Source organism: Sapajus apella, unplaced genomic scaffold (assembly GCF_009761245.1).
Source record: "Sapajus apella isolate SASKATOON/1434 unplaced genomic scaffold, GSC_monkey_1.0 scaffold1, whole genome shotgun sequence".
Lineage (NCBI taxonomy): Eukaryota > Metazoa > Chordata > Mammalia > Primates > Cebidae > Sapajus > Sapajus apella.
In genome coordinates, this window is record NW_022436941.1 from 45,275,328 (window position 1) to 45,290,912 (window position 15,585).

Here is a 15,585-nt window from a genome sequence, read left to right on the forward strand (position 1 = left end):
AGCCACTTGAGGGATTTCTTGAACCCAGGTTAGAGGCAGGACCAAGGATAGACCTCAAATAGACTGTGTAGCAACGTTGGCACATTTTGAATATGAGTACCGCAGGAGATGGGTACGTTGAGGGCCCTCGAGCCTCCAATTCCAAAGGAGGCTGAGTTTGGGTGTAACTTGTCCCGCGAGGAGGAAGGAGAGTTTCCAAGCCTTGCTAACTCATTGTCAGACAACCTTAAGAGTGCTCCTGGACCATATGACCCTATTTTGTTTCTCCTACCCTATTTGACGTCATACGTAGGGAATACAAGGAACCACATTAGGGCTGCAGTTTATAATTTGTCTCCTCTATCTAAAGAAATAAAATAAATAAAATAATTGATAATGCTACAGTATTTTATGACTAGGAGCTGTAGAAATAATAGATTCAATTGTTAAGTAAAAACTAGTAAATATCAAACCTTCTTGGCCAGGTGTGGTGGCTCACACCTGTAATCCCAGCACTCTGGAAGGCTGACATGGGAGGATTACTTGAGGCCAGGAGTTTGAGACCAGCCTGGACAATACACTGAGACCTTCTATCTACAAAACATAAAAAAAGTTTAAAAAGACATTCTTAGTGAGTGAATATGTGATTGATAATATTAGAATTTAAAAAGATGGGAGAAGTTTTCAAAAATAACCATCTGATTTAGTAGTGAAGGACATATGTTTATTGAATTGAACTGCCTATTTCCAAAGAAGATACAGTCAAATTAGATAAAGAAAATAATGCAAATAACAAAGTATTATTTTGCTATATTTACAGTGTATACAACTTTTTTTAGTTTTCAGAGTGCTCTCAGTTATATCATTTGATCTAAAACAGAGTTGGACTTGGGAACAGAAAATCAAAATTTTAGTCCTACATATTCCCCAACAACCTGAAATGCATATGTATGCAATTATTTATTGTAGCATTGTTTATAATTATAAAATATTGGTGATAATATAAATATCCATAAATACAGGAGTGGTTGAATAAACTATGGCATATCTACATGGGAGAATACTACGGAGCTGTAAAAATAAATAATGAAAATCTCTAGAAATTGATATGGAAAAATGTACGGGATATATTGTGAAGTTCACATAAGCAAAGTACAAAAAAGTATCAGTAATATGTAACAGTCTATGTAAGAAAGAAATACATAAGAAGTTGTGTGTTATCTTCTCATTTGTACCAAAAGAATTACAGGAATCAAAAGATAGAAACTAATGGGACTGATAATATACAGAATGTGGGTAAAAAACTGGTGGCAAGAATGGGAGATGGGAATGGAGTAAAAGGGATAAAGAGGGAATGGCATTTATCTGAGTAAATTTTCTTAATTAATTTAAAGTCTTTATGACAGTATTTTAGCACTCCAAAATAATTAAATAATTAAAATCAATCAGGATGTAGGAAGAACCCATAACAATAATCTCATCTCAAGGGGATAGGAAATAAAACCGCTAACCTAAGTAGCTATGGAAACCAGTATTTGAATTATATATACAGGCTTACTTTGGAGATAATGCAAGTTCAGTTCCAGACCACCACAATAAAGCAAATATCACAATAAAGTAAGTCACACAAGTGTTTTGATTTCCCAGTGCATACAGAAATTATATTTATACCCTACTGTAGTCTTTTAGGTATGAATAGCATTATTCACAAATGTGTCTAAAAACATATGTACCTTGATTTTTAAAATACTGCCTTAAAAATGCTAACAATCATCTGAGCCTTCTGTGAATGATAATCTTTTTGCTGGTGGAGGGTCTTTCCTCGATGTTGATGGCTGCTGACTGATCAGGATGGTGGTTGCTGAAGGTTGGAGTGGCTGTGGCAATTTCATAAAATAAGACAACAATGAAGTTTGCCACATTGATTTACTCTTCCTTTCACAAAAGATGTATCTGTAGCCTGAGATGCTGTTTGATAGAAAATGGAGCTTCTTTCAAAACTGGAGTCAGTCATCTCAAACCCTGCTTTATCACATAAGTCAATGAGCTATTGTAAATCTTTTATTGTCATTTCAACAGTGTTCACAGCATCTTCACCATGAGTAGATTCCGTCTCAAGAAACCACTTTCACTGCTCATTCATAAGAAACAGCTCTTCATTTGATCATATTTTATCATGAGATTGCAGCAATTCATTCATCATCAGGCTCCACTTCTAATTGTAATTATCTTGGTATTTTCCCCACATCTACAGTTACTTCCTCCACTGAAGTCTTGAACCCCTCAAACCCTCAAGTCATCTATAAGGGTCAAAATCAACTTCTCCCAAAGCCCTGTTAATGTCGAAATTTTGACCTCCTCTCATAAATCATGAATTTTTTATTGTTGTTTTAGACATGGTATTACTCTGTTGCCTAGGCTGGAGTGCAGTGGCACAAACCTACTGTAACCTCCAACTCCTGGGCTCAAGCATCTTCCCGCCTCAGCCTACTGAGTACCTAGGACTACAGGTGTGTGTCTCTTAGGACTACAGGTGTGTGTCTCCAAGCCCAAATATTTTTTCTTTCTTTTTTTTTTTTTTTTTTTTTTGGTAGAGATGTGGTCTCACTATGTTGCCTGGGCTGGTCTTGAACTCATGGCTTCAAGTGATCTTTCACCTTTGGACTCCCAAGTTGCTGAGGATACAAGCATGAGACACTGTGCCCAGCCAAGAAATGTTGTTTATGGCATCTAGAATGGTGAATCCTTTCCAGAAGGTGTGCAATTCGCTTTGTCCAGATCCATTAGTAAACCATGCTATAAAGTGATACGCTGTCATCCAGGCTTTTTGGCTTCATATATAGTGCACAGGCAGAGTAGATTTAGCATGGTTCTTAAGGGCCCTAGGATTTTCAAAATGGTAAATGAGCATTGGCTTCAACTTAAAATCATCAGCTGCATTAGTCCCTAACATGAGAGTCTGTCTGTACTTTGAAGCTTTGAAGCCACGCATTAACTTCTCTTTAGCTACGAAAGTTCTCCATGTCATCTTCTTCTGATAGAAGGCTGTTTCATCTACATTGAAAACCTGTTGTTTAGTGTAGCCATTTTCATCAATTATCTTGCTAGATCTTCTAAATAACTGGTGGCAGCTCCTTGCACTTTCATGTCATAGAGATAGCTTCTTTCCTTAAGCCTCATGAACCAACCTCTGCTAGCTTCCAAATTCTCTTCTGAAGCTTCCTAATCTCTGTCAGTCTTCATAGAATTGAAGAGAGTTAGGGACTTGGTTCTGGATTAGGCTTTGGTTTAAGGGAATATTGTGGCTGGTTTGATCTTCTATCCAGAGCACTCAAACTTTCTCTGTATCAGCAATGAGGCTGGTTGGCTTTCTTATTCATGTGTGCATCAGAGTAGACCTTTAAATGCCCTTCTAGGTCTTTTCCTTTGCATCCATAACTTGACCACCTGTTTGGAGCAAGAGGTCTAGCTTTCAGTCTGTCCCTCCTTTTGACATGCCATTCTCACTAAGCTCAATCATTTCTAGCTTTTGATTTAAAGTGAAAGGCGTGTGACTTTTCCTTTCACTTGAATACTTAGAGGCCATTAGGGTTATTGATGAGCCTAATTTCAGTAATGTTGTATCTCAGGTAATAGGGAGGCTTGAGGAAAAGGAGAGGGATAGGCTGACAGCTGGTCAGTAGAGCATCAAAACGCACACATTTACTGATTAATTTCTCAGTCTTCTATTGGCGCAGTTCAGGGGGCCTCTCTCAAAACAATTACGATGGTAACATCAAAGATTACTTATCACAGATCCTCATACAGATATAATAATAATGAAAAAGTATGAAATGCTGCAGAAATTACCAAAAGATGACAGAGACATGAAGTGAGCACATGCTATTTGAAAAATGGTGCTAATAGACTTGCTCGAGGCAGTGTTACTATAAACCTTCAATTTGAAAACAAAAACCCTTGGAAGCACAATCAAACAAAGTGTAATCAAATGAGGTATGCCTGTACTATAAAACTATAGACAAAAAGAACTATACATAAATGTATGTACTCTAGACCATGATTATTAATTCTGAAACTACTTAATATATATGTACCAGGAACAAGCAAATAAGGAAATTTAGACAATGACAGTCATGATTCTTATTGTTGGAGACAGTTATAAATATAGAAAGTAGGCAGTCTAGAATGAACCCTGTGGTGCTAGATAGGTGTTAGTATGATCTAATGATTTTTAATATATATACAGACATATAGAAATAAAAATGTATACAGATGTGTGTGTGTATATATATTTCCTAATCTGTCTGCTGAGAAGCAATGACAAAGATATAATGACAAAGTGGCAATGAATACATTTGGCCAGGTATTGGTTTCTAAATACAATTTTCCCAATAAAAGTAATCAAGGCTTCTGGAGAAATGGTTGATTTCAGACCTGGGATAGGGAAAGCATCACATAAGCCTGGATGATTTTGCAGTACCAGAAAGTAAGGAAGTCCTCAAAAATTGATTGCAAAATGTCAGATCACATAGGAGCCAACATAAGTGAACATATAATGACCAAACCTGGGACAATTTTAGCAAAACATAAGTAATGGTTGTATTAGTCCATTCTCACACTGTTATAAACAACTACCTGAGACTGAACTTAGGAAGAAAAGAGGTTTAATTAACTTACACAGGCTTAAAAGGAAGCATGACTGGAAGGCCTCAGGAAACTTACAACCATGGCAGAAGGCAAAGGGGAATCAAGCACCACCTTCAAGTCCTGGAAGGAGAGAGAGAGAGTGAGTGGGGAAGTATCACACACTTTTAAACCATCAGATCTGGTGAGAATTCATTTGCTATCATGAGAACAGCATGGAGGAAACTGCCCCCATGATTCCATCACCTCCCACCAAGTCCCTCCCCCAACACTAGCAATTACAGTTCAACATGAGATTTGGGTGGGGACACAGAGCCAAATCACACCAGTGGTAATAAAACCCATAGAATAAAATGTCTTTGTGCTGATAAATAATTTATAAATAAGTGGAGGAAAAGGTATAAGCATTTCTTATGGTAGAATTCCATTAAACAGATGTAGAAGAGAAAATTGAAAGCAAGTCACCTTTTAATCAACATCCCAGTAACAATAGTAGGCAAAAATCATCAATAGATGCTAAAATTATACGTGTAAAATTATGATGTGAAACAGAATATTTGCTGCATTTTGAAGTATTTCTCCACAAGCTATGTAAGAATTATAAAGGGAAAAATAGTAACTTCACAATGGGGAAACACGGAAGACACCACCTTAACCTTAATCAGAGCTGAGAAGACATGCAGACATCTCCAACCTTCTTACAGGGTGCACTGAAAACAGCATGTCATTTCCGTGGCATGCTTGTCAAAGCACATAGCCTCAATGTAATCATGAGAAAACATCAAGCAAACTCTGGCAACATATGACATCAGTTATCCGAGCTGAGTAGTCCCTCGGACAGTGTGTGTTTAATCCCCTTGGGCAGTGTGTTTTTAATCTTGTTTCACCATTCCCTATGTCTCCACAATTTTGCGTCTGGGTCTCACTGTGTGTACGCAATTGACTTTCTTATAGTAGCAAATTATTCTCTACAGACTTCTCTGCCAAAATACAAAAACAGCTTTCTGTAGAATGGGAGAGCCACGTACTTAAAAAAAAATGGGAGAGAAAATATTACTTTGTGGGAATGAAAGAGTATTCTGAAGTGTTTAAAATGCCAACTCCAATCCAGCTTCACTAGTTTACTTACTTGCCTTTCTCTTATAAGGATGCCAGTCATTGGATTTATGCCCCACTCTAAATCCAGGATGATCTCATCAAGATCTTTAACTTAACTACATCTTCAAAGACCCTGTTTCCAAATAAGGTTATGTTCACAGTGACTAGGAGTTAGAATTTGGACATATCTTTTGGGAGGACCCAAGTTAACACACTACGGGAAACAATTCCTTTTCTTCATGTACTGGAACTAATTTAAATAATTAAAAAAAAAAAAGTCAGAGCCAGTCTTCCAAAAGATGGGGTATTTCCCTGCCTCCCCCCAGCATGAAATCAATATATGAAACTGGAAGAGAATGTCAAGCAGTGCCGCCTTTATTCAATGGCCATGGACTTTACAAGTGGGAGCGTAGCCCACAAATCAACTTCTCGACCAGTGAGGGATGAGGGTGTTAAAATATAGGGTTTCTATAATGAAGGGGTTGGACATTAAAAGCAAGGGGAGCATAGTCATGTATTTTCCGGAAATAGGAAGCCTTTTTTTTTTTTGTCATTTTATGGCTTCTTCCAGTTATTGTCATGTGATTGTCAACTGTCATGGTGGTGATGGGAGCATTATTTAGCATGGAAGTGAGGTTATAATGAAGTTTGAGGTCTTTTTGAAGTTGTTCAATAGCTATCTTGGTTCTGAGTAGTCTCACCTTGTCTGGTTACAAAGGAAACTTTTTATCTCAGGTGTTCTGTTTCTTAAAGAAAAGCAAAATTTGGGCAGAGTAGGAATTCATGCTGTGTCATGTAGGCATTACAATGGGTAACAATATGAACCTGCTTATTGTGATTCTATTTATAATGGTGTTAAAAAAATTCTGTGTTGAATAGAGTTAGAGAATCTCAATCACTCCACTCTGAAACTCTTCTACTCTGTGAGTCTGATGTGTCATTGCTAAAGAAAAGTTTCCAGGTGTTGTGAGAACAATATTTTCAAGGTAGAGTAAGAATTTAAAAGCCTGGGGCATGGACAAGGTTTTAGAAGTTTACCCCCGGTGAAGTTTCACTTTTTTCACAGTGTACTGAAGTCTCTCTAATTGAGAACTTCTACCATGTATAAGGCAGCCAGATTTGAGAAAAATAAATTGTAGGAATTTTTTAAAAGCAATTCAATTTGATAAAATGGAACATATTCTGTATTTTAAGTGTAAACAAAGTCTTTTTCAAGTTAGAGGGCCTGCTGGCAATTTTATCATTAGAATGTAATTTATGAAAGCGCAGAGAGAGTTATTCTCTGATTGAGGCATACTAATATTTCTAGTATGTATTATGGATCAGGCATGATGGTGGGCATTTCCATACATATCCTCTGATCCTAACAAAATTGGTCATAAGAGTAGCTGCCACCTTAGTGTATGTGCTTATGGTTTAGTGTTCAGGTTTCTTTGTTTTCGATCCTTGGGAATTCTCTTTAGGATAGGATGGCCATTGGTAGAGTTTGGCTGTGTTCCCACCCAAATCTCATCTTGAATTGTAGTTCCCATAATCCCCATGTGTCATGAGAGGGACCTGGTGGGTAGTAATTAAATTGTGGGAGTGGTTGCCCTCATGCTGTTCTCACAATCGTGAGTGAGTTCTCATGAGATTCACTAGTTTTATAAGGGGATTTCTCCCCAGCTTTTTCTCATTCTTCCCTTCCTGCCACCATGTGAAGAAGGTGTTTACTTCCTCTTCCACCATGATTGTAAGTGGAACTGTGAGTCAACTACACCTCTTTCCTTTTCAAATTACCCAATCCCAGGTATGTCTTTATTAGCAGCATGAAAACAGACTAATACAGCCATATATACCAGTTTTTCTGGAGGCAGTTGTGTTTTTAACTGTTGACTGAAATAATTGTTAATAGTACCCCATTTTACTTTCAAAAGGGCTTTAGTTTCAGAGACGTGGAATATACTGATGCTTCCTATAGTAAATCTAATTGAAGTTCATCAGAAAATTAAGCATTATGGTTAATCCTTTTTTCCAAGGGGGAGAATGCAATTTGTATCATCAGAGAAATTTTTGTCTTTGAGCAGGTTTCAGAAAGTTTTGTTGGCAGTCCCTTCTTTAGATTTATGCAGCCTTTAATGAGCTATCTTGATCAAGAAAAGGCCTGTCATGTGTTTTTGTGCTAAAATGATGAATTGAACATTTTGCTAGTCAATCTCTTTTGCATTTCCTACAGTTGGTGGGAATCAGGTATAGCTTGTTTTACCCAGTACAGACAATTATTTCCATGCATTTCTTTATTATTTCTGGTTATTTCTTTAACTAGTGTTTCACCATTGGGAAATTTAAAAAATAATAATTTACAGTAACTTAGTTTTAATGATATTTTATATAGTCTATGAAGTTAAGCTTTTAATATATATATACAAACACACACATACCCATACACACACACACACACACACACACACACACACACACACACACACACTTCTGAATAATACATATATAGCAGGTCCTCAAATCACATCATTTTATTCAACTTTGTTTTGTTATTACATTGATGAAAAAAAAAAGATAATCTATTCCCAGCCAGACCACTGTCTATGTGGAGTTTGCACATTCTCCCCATGTCTCCCTAGGTTTTCTCTCTGGGTACTATGGTTTCCTCCCACATCCCAAAGATGTGCATGTTAAATGAACATTGTCTCTTAGTGAGTGTGGGTGCGTGCGAGCACACCCTGCAATGAGATGATATCTTGCCCAGGGCTGATTCCTGCCTTGTGCCCTGAGCTACAGGGATGGGCTACAGCCTCCTGAACTGTAACAACTGGGTAAATAATTATCTCACTTGTTTTGTTAATCTTCCTTAAATGTATGTTGTATTAATATGTTCCCACACTGCTATAAAGAGCTACCTGAGAATTAGTTTAAAAAAAAAATTAAGAAAAGAGATTTTATTGGCTCATAGTTCTGTAGGCTATATAGGCATCTGCTTCTGGGGAGGCCTCTGGAAATTTACTATCATGGTGGAAAGTGAAGGAGAAGCAGGCAATATTCACATGCCCAGCAAGACAGAGAGAGAGAGAAGTGGGGGAGATGACACACCTTTTCACACAACCAGATCTCTTGAGAATTCTCTCATGAGAACAAGGGGGAAAGTCGGCCCCCATGATTCAGGTACTACCCACCAACTCTCTCCTCCAACACTGGGAATTACAATTCAACATGAGATTTGGGTGGGGACACAAAGCCAAACCATATTATTCCACCCTCTGGCCCCTCCCAAATCTCATGTCCTTCTAACATTTTAAAACACAGTCATGCCTTCCCAACAGTACCCAAGAGTCTTAACTCATGTCAACATTAACGCAAAAGTCCAAGTCCAAAATCTCATCTGAGACAAGGCAAGTCCCTTCTGCCTATGAGCCTGTAAAATAAGAAAACAAGTTAGTTACTTCCAAGATATAATGGGGGTGCAGTCATTGGGTAAATGCTGCCATTAAAAAAGGAAAAAAATTGGCCAAAACAAAGGGACCCCATGCAAGTCTGAAAGCCAGCAGGGCAGTCATTAAATCTTAAAGCTCCAAAATTATCTCCTTTGACTCCAAATCTCACATCCAGGGAAGACTAATGCAACAGATGGACTCCAAGACCTTGGGAAGCTCTGCCCCTGTGGCTCTTCAGGGTAAAGACCCCACATTTGCTTTCACCAGCTGGTGTTGAATGCCTGTGGCTTTTCCAGGAACATGGTGCAAGCTGTTGATGGGTCTACCATTCTGGAGTCTGGAGGATAGTGGCCTTCTCCTCACAACTCCACTAGGCAATGGGGACTCTGTGTGGGTGTTCCAACCTCATATTTCCTCTCTGCACTACCCTAGTAGAGGTTCTCCATAGGGGCTCTGCTTTTGCAGTGAAATTCTGCCTGGACATCCAGTTGTTTCCATACATCCTCTGAAATCTAGGCAGAGGCTCCCAAGCCTCAACTATTGCCCTCTGTGCGCCTGGGGGTTTAACAACACATGAAAGCTGCTAGGGTTTTGGCTTGAACCCTCTGTAGCAGCAACCTGAGACATATCTGGGGCCTTTTAACATAGCAGGAGCTGGAGCAGTTAGGACACAGGGTGCTATGTCCTGAGGTGGCACAGAGAAGCAGGGCTCTTGGTATGCCCACTAACCCATTTTTCTCTCCTAGGCCTCCAGGCCTGTGATGGGAGGGGCTGCCACAAAGGTATCTGAAATGCCTCGGAGCTATGTTCCCCATTGTTTTGGCAATTAACATTCAGCTCCTCTTATGCAAATTTCTGCAGCTGGCTTGAATTTGTCCCCAGAAAATGGATTTTTCTTTTTTACCACATGGCTAGGCTGCAAATTTTTCAAACTTCTATACTCTGCTTCCCTTTTAAATATAAGTTTCAGATATGCATATGTATGAACACTCTTAGAAGCAGCCAGGCCACGTCTTGAAAGCTTTGCTACTTAAAAATTTCTTCATCCGGATACCCTAAATTATCTCTGTCAAGTTCAGAGTTCCATAGCTCTGTAGAGCAGGAGCATGGTGCCACCAGTCTCTTTGCTAAAGCATACCAAAAATGACCTTTACTCCAGTTCCAAATAAGTTCCTCACCTTCATGAGACCTCCTTAGCCTGGACTTCACTGTCCATATCACTGTCAGCATTTAGTCACAATTTTACAAGTTTCTAGGAAGTTCTAAACTTTCCCTTGTTTTTCTGTCTTCTTCTGAGCCCTCCAAATTGTTCCAACCTCTTCCTATTGCTCAGTTCCAAAGCTGCTGCCACATTTTCAGATATTGTTGTAGTGGACTAATACAGAAAATTCATGAAGCTCCACTTCCCTGGTACCAATTTTCTGTATTAGTCCACTCTCACACTGCTATAAATACATACCTGAGACTGGGTAACTTATAAGTAAAAGAAGTTTAATCAGCTCATGGTTCTGCAGCTTGTACGGGCTTCTGCTTCTGGTAAAGCCTCAGGAAACTTACAGTATGGCTGAAGGTGAAGGGGAAGCAAGCATGTCTCCACATGGTATTGAGTGAGGACTTACTGTATTCTCTTCTTCTTTTACTGTTTTATTTAAATAGATACAAAACAGTATCACTTATTGACACACAAAGACTTCCTTGTTGGATGTTCATAAAACTAGAGCCATAAGTTATAGTCATGCATTGCTTAATGACAGGGATGCATTATGATAAATGTGTTAATAGGTGATTTTATTGTTGGGTGAACATCATAAAGTGTACTTACATATATAATTTATATGTAAGTACTTATATATATAATTTATATTTATACAGATATAAATTATATAGCCTACCACCAAGGCTATATGGTATAGCCCATTGCTCTTAGGCTACAAACTTGTACAGCATGTGACTGCAGTTAATACTTGTAAGCAGTTGTAACACAATGGTAAATATTTGTATATCTAAACATATTCCAATACAGAAAAGTAAAAATGTGATATAAAAGATACATCTGTGTATTCGTTTGTTCTCACATTGCTATAAGAAATACCCAAGTCTGGGTTATTTATAAAGAAAAGAGGTTTAATTAACTCACAGTTCTGCATGGCTGGGGAGTCCTCAGGAAACTTACAATCATGGCAGAAGGTACCTGTTCACAGGGTGGCAGGAGAGAGCATGAGTGCCAGCAGGGGAATTGTCACATGCTTATAAAACCATCAGATATCATGAGAACTCACTATCACGAGAACAGCATGGGGGAAACTGCCCCCATGATTCAATTATCTTCCACCAGGTTCCTCCCATTACATGTGGGAATTATAGGATTACAGTCCAAGATGAGATTTGGCTGGGACACAAAGTCAAACCATATTATTCCACCCCGGCTCCTCTGAAATCTCATGTCCTCACATTTTAAAACATAATTATTACCTTCTGAGAGTCTCCCAAATTTTAACTAATTCCAGCATTAACCCAAAAGTCCAAGTTCAAAGTCTCATCTAAGACAAGGCAAGTCCCTTCTGCCTATGAGCCTGTAAAATCAAAAGCAAGTGAGTTAATTCCTAGATCCAATTGGGTTACAGGCATTGGGTAAAATACACCCATTCCAAATGGGAGAAATTGGCCAAAACAAAGGGGCTACAGGCCCCATACAACTCCAGAATCCAACAGAGTAGTCATTAAATCTTAATGTTCCAAAATGATCTCCTTTGACATCATGTCTTACATCCAAGTCATGCTGATGTAAGAGGCAGGCTCCCAGAGCCTTTGCCAGCTCTGCCCTTGTGGTTTTCAGGGTACTATCCCCTTCCTGGTTGCTTTCACAGGCTGGCATTGAGTATCTGCAGCTTTTCCAGGCACACAGTGCAAGCTGTAGGTGAATCTACCATTCTGAGGTCTGGAGGATGGTGAGCCTCATCTCATAGCTGCACTAGGCAGTGCCCCAGTGAGGACTCTGTGTTGAGGCTTTGAGCCCACATTTACCTTTCACACTGCCCTAGCAGAGGCTTTCTATAAGGACTCCACCTCTGCAGCAAACTTCTGCCTGGACATTCAGGTATTTCCATACATCCTCTGAAATCTAGGTGGAGGTTCCCAAACCTCAATTTTTTACTTCTGTGCACCCACAGGCTCAACACCATACATGGAAGCTTGGAACTTGCACCCTCTGAAGCAATAGCCCAAACTGTACATGGGCCCCTTGTAACCACAGCTGGCACTGAAACAGCTGGGGCACGGAGCACCATGTCCCAAGACTGCATAGAGCAGGGAAGCCCTGGGCTCAGCCCACAAAACAATTTTTGCCTCCTAGGCCTCTGAGCCTGTGATGGGAAGGGCTGTCATGAAAGTTTCTGACATGCCCTGAAGACATTACCCCTTTGTCTTAGTGATTAACAGCCGGCTCCTTGTTACTTATGCAAATTTCTGCATCAGGCCTGAATTTCTCCCCAAAAATGTTTTTTTTTCTTTTCTGTGGTATCATCAGGCTACAAATTTTCCAAACTTTTGTGCTATGCTTCCTCTTGAACACTTTGCCGCTTAGAAATTTCTTCTGCCAGATACCCTAAATCATCTGTCTCAAGTTGAAAATTCCACAGATCTCTAGGGCAGGGGCAAAATGCTGCCAGTCTCTTTGCTAAAGTGTAGCAAGAGTCACCTTTATGCTAGTTCCCAGAAAGTTTCTCATCTTTACCTGAGACCATCTTAACCTGGACTTCATTGTCCATATCACTATCAGCATTTGATCAAAGCCAGTCAACAAATCTCTAGGAAGTTCCCAACTTTTCCTCATATTTCTGTCTTCTGAACCCTCCAAGTCTCTAGGCAGTTCCAAACTTTCCCACATTTTCTTGTCTTCTTCTGAGCCCTCCAAACTGTTCCAGCCTCTGCCTATTACCAAGTTCCAAAGTCACTTCTACATTTCTGGGTATCTTTACAGCAGCGCTCCACTCCTCCTGGTACCAATTTACTCTATTAATCTTTTCTCACACTACTATGAGGAAATACCCAAGAACTGGAAATTGCTCTGGGTGATTCGGTGAGATGTGAAGGCCTCAGACTTTCCTGTAGACTATGCACACTGTATACTTAGGCTACACTAAATTTATTTTAAACATTTTCTTTCTTTAATAATAAACATTTGCTTACTATAAACATTTTTAATTTATAAAATATTTAATTTTTAGAATTTTTGACTCATAAGAACAGCTGAAAACACACACATTATACAGCTAAACAAAAATATTTTCTCTTTATATACTTATTCCATAAACTTTTTCAATTTTTAATATTTTTAACTTTTTAAACTTTTTTGTTAAAAGCAAAGACAGAAACACACGCATTAGCCAATGATTACAGGATCAGGATCGACAATAGCAATGTCTTTGACCTCCGCATCTTGTCCCTTTGGAAGGTTTTCAGAAGGTGTTATTTTCTATAACAATGTCTTCTTCTGGAATACCTCCTGAGGGACATGCCTGAGACTGTTTTGCAGTTAACTTTTTTTTTTAATAAATAGAAGGAGTAAACTCTAAAATAACAATAAATAGCATAGTATAGTAAATACAAAAACCAGTAACATAGTTGTTATCATTTTCAAGTATTATGTACTATGTATAACTGTATGTGCTAGACTTTTATGTAACTGGCAGCACAGTAGCTTTATTTACATCAGCATTGCTACAAATATGTGTGTAATGCATTGCACTAGGATACTAGGACATTAGGATACTACAACATCACTAAGTGATAAGAATTTTTCAGGTCCATTATAATCTTGTGGGACCAGCACCATATATGCAGTCCATCAGTGACCAAAATGTCATTATGTGGTGTATGACTGTACTAAACCTGGAGACTTTGTAAATTAGTCCAAGACTGCATCACTGTCCCAGAAAGCTTTTTTATATGGTCTTCAAACTTTATTCTGAGCCAGAGCAAAGGATCCAGTGGCTTTTCTCCAGGATCAATCTGTAGCACTATGTATGTGGAGGTATTCCTTTCTTCAAGATTCCCCAAATCTACTAGGAGGTGATCCTTTACCAAATGTAAGTCTGGGATTTCTTAAGCCATAGAGCAAGTACTGCTCCAATTTCTTAAAGAGATTCTGAGCATGATGTTTCCACATATGAAGTATAGTTATATCACACTAAGTAATATTACTTTTAAGTGCTATTTCTTCCATTGTTATGATGACAAATTTTCTTTGTTTAATTATACTGAAGTAGGAAGAAGGATCAATTTTAATTGAGCCTTTGCAAATGACTGCATTGCCATGAAAAACAAAAGGACCCACAAAAGGTCTGTCTATAATGTCTGACACTGTTCTCAGCAGTTAATAGACAAGGCTAGTCAATATACATCCCATTTTCTTGATCATATGCATAGACTTGGCCAATGTTATTTTAAAAAAAAAATAAGATTTGATTGTTTATAGGTGAATTCGATTTAAACTAAGTATAATTTGATTCAGCATCTATTAACAAAGAACAGTTTTATGCTTAACCCATTTATTAGAGACATTGTCCTTAAATTTACTGAAGGTTAATTAGCTTGTATTCACGGTTTTCCATATTAAGACTTCTTCAAGGATATGTTCCTTCATGAAATAAGCATAAAGGAAATTTTATGTGATCCTGAATTTTGATGTATTTTGCCTATAGGAGGAAATATTCTTAGGGATTTAGTTACCTATTGCCTGAAATTGGATAATATAAAGTATAGAAAGTATGTATTAACTAAAGTAACAATACTTTATAGCAACTATAATGGAGGTTGTTAACAAATGACCATGAGATCCCTGGAGGAAGGAAGAAGGAGAAAACTTTACTTCCCAACTAACAACCTGTAGATGAGAGAAATGTAGCTTCCAGGGAAACTGAAAGCAAATGCTCTGCCAAAGGGAAGGAAACAGTGGCATTTAAGCCTTCTCATTTTGTATGCTTATTCATCAGGCTTTGGCAATGTCTATGAATATTTATGGAGGAAGTCAAACACACATTCAGTGAGTTAACATATATGTAACATGCATTCCATGATCACTTTGAAGAGGGTTTTACCATTAAAATGCAGAAGAATTTGACTCTTTATGTAAAAGTAAACTGTAGGGCACGGGCCCTACATAAAGAGTTTCCCTGGAAGCTACATTTCTCTCATCTGCAGGTTGCAGCATCGCCTGAATTAAAACAACCATATTTTTAAAAACAAAGGCACTACTTATTCCAATTCGATTTAATTACATTCATGTTTACATCTACACAGTCTTTACTCTTCAGTGTAATTAGTGTAATTTTTAGTGTAATCACGTACACGTTCTGTAAGACATGTATAAAAATTTTCCAGTTAATTAGGCCTCCTATAAGAAAATAAATCTGATTTACATGAAGTAAATGTTTGT

At 38.2% G+C, this 15,585-nt stretch overlaps 1 protein-coding gene across 11 annotated transcripts in view; it reads left to right on the plus strand.

The window, feature by feature from the left end:
• MCTP1 (multiple C2 and transmembrane domain containing 1) overlaps window positions 1–15,585 on the plus strand; it is a 578,648-nt gene that overhangs the window by 266,176 nt on the left and 296,887 nt on the right. The window lies entirely within an intron of this gene.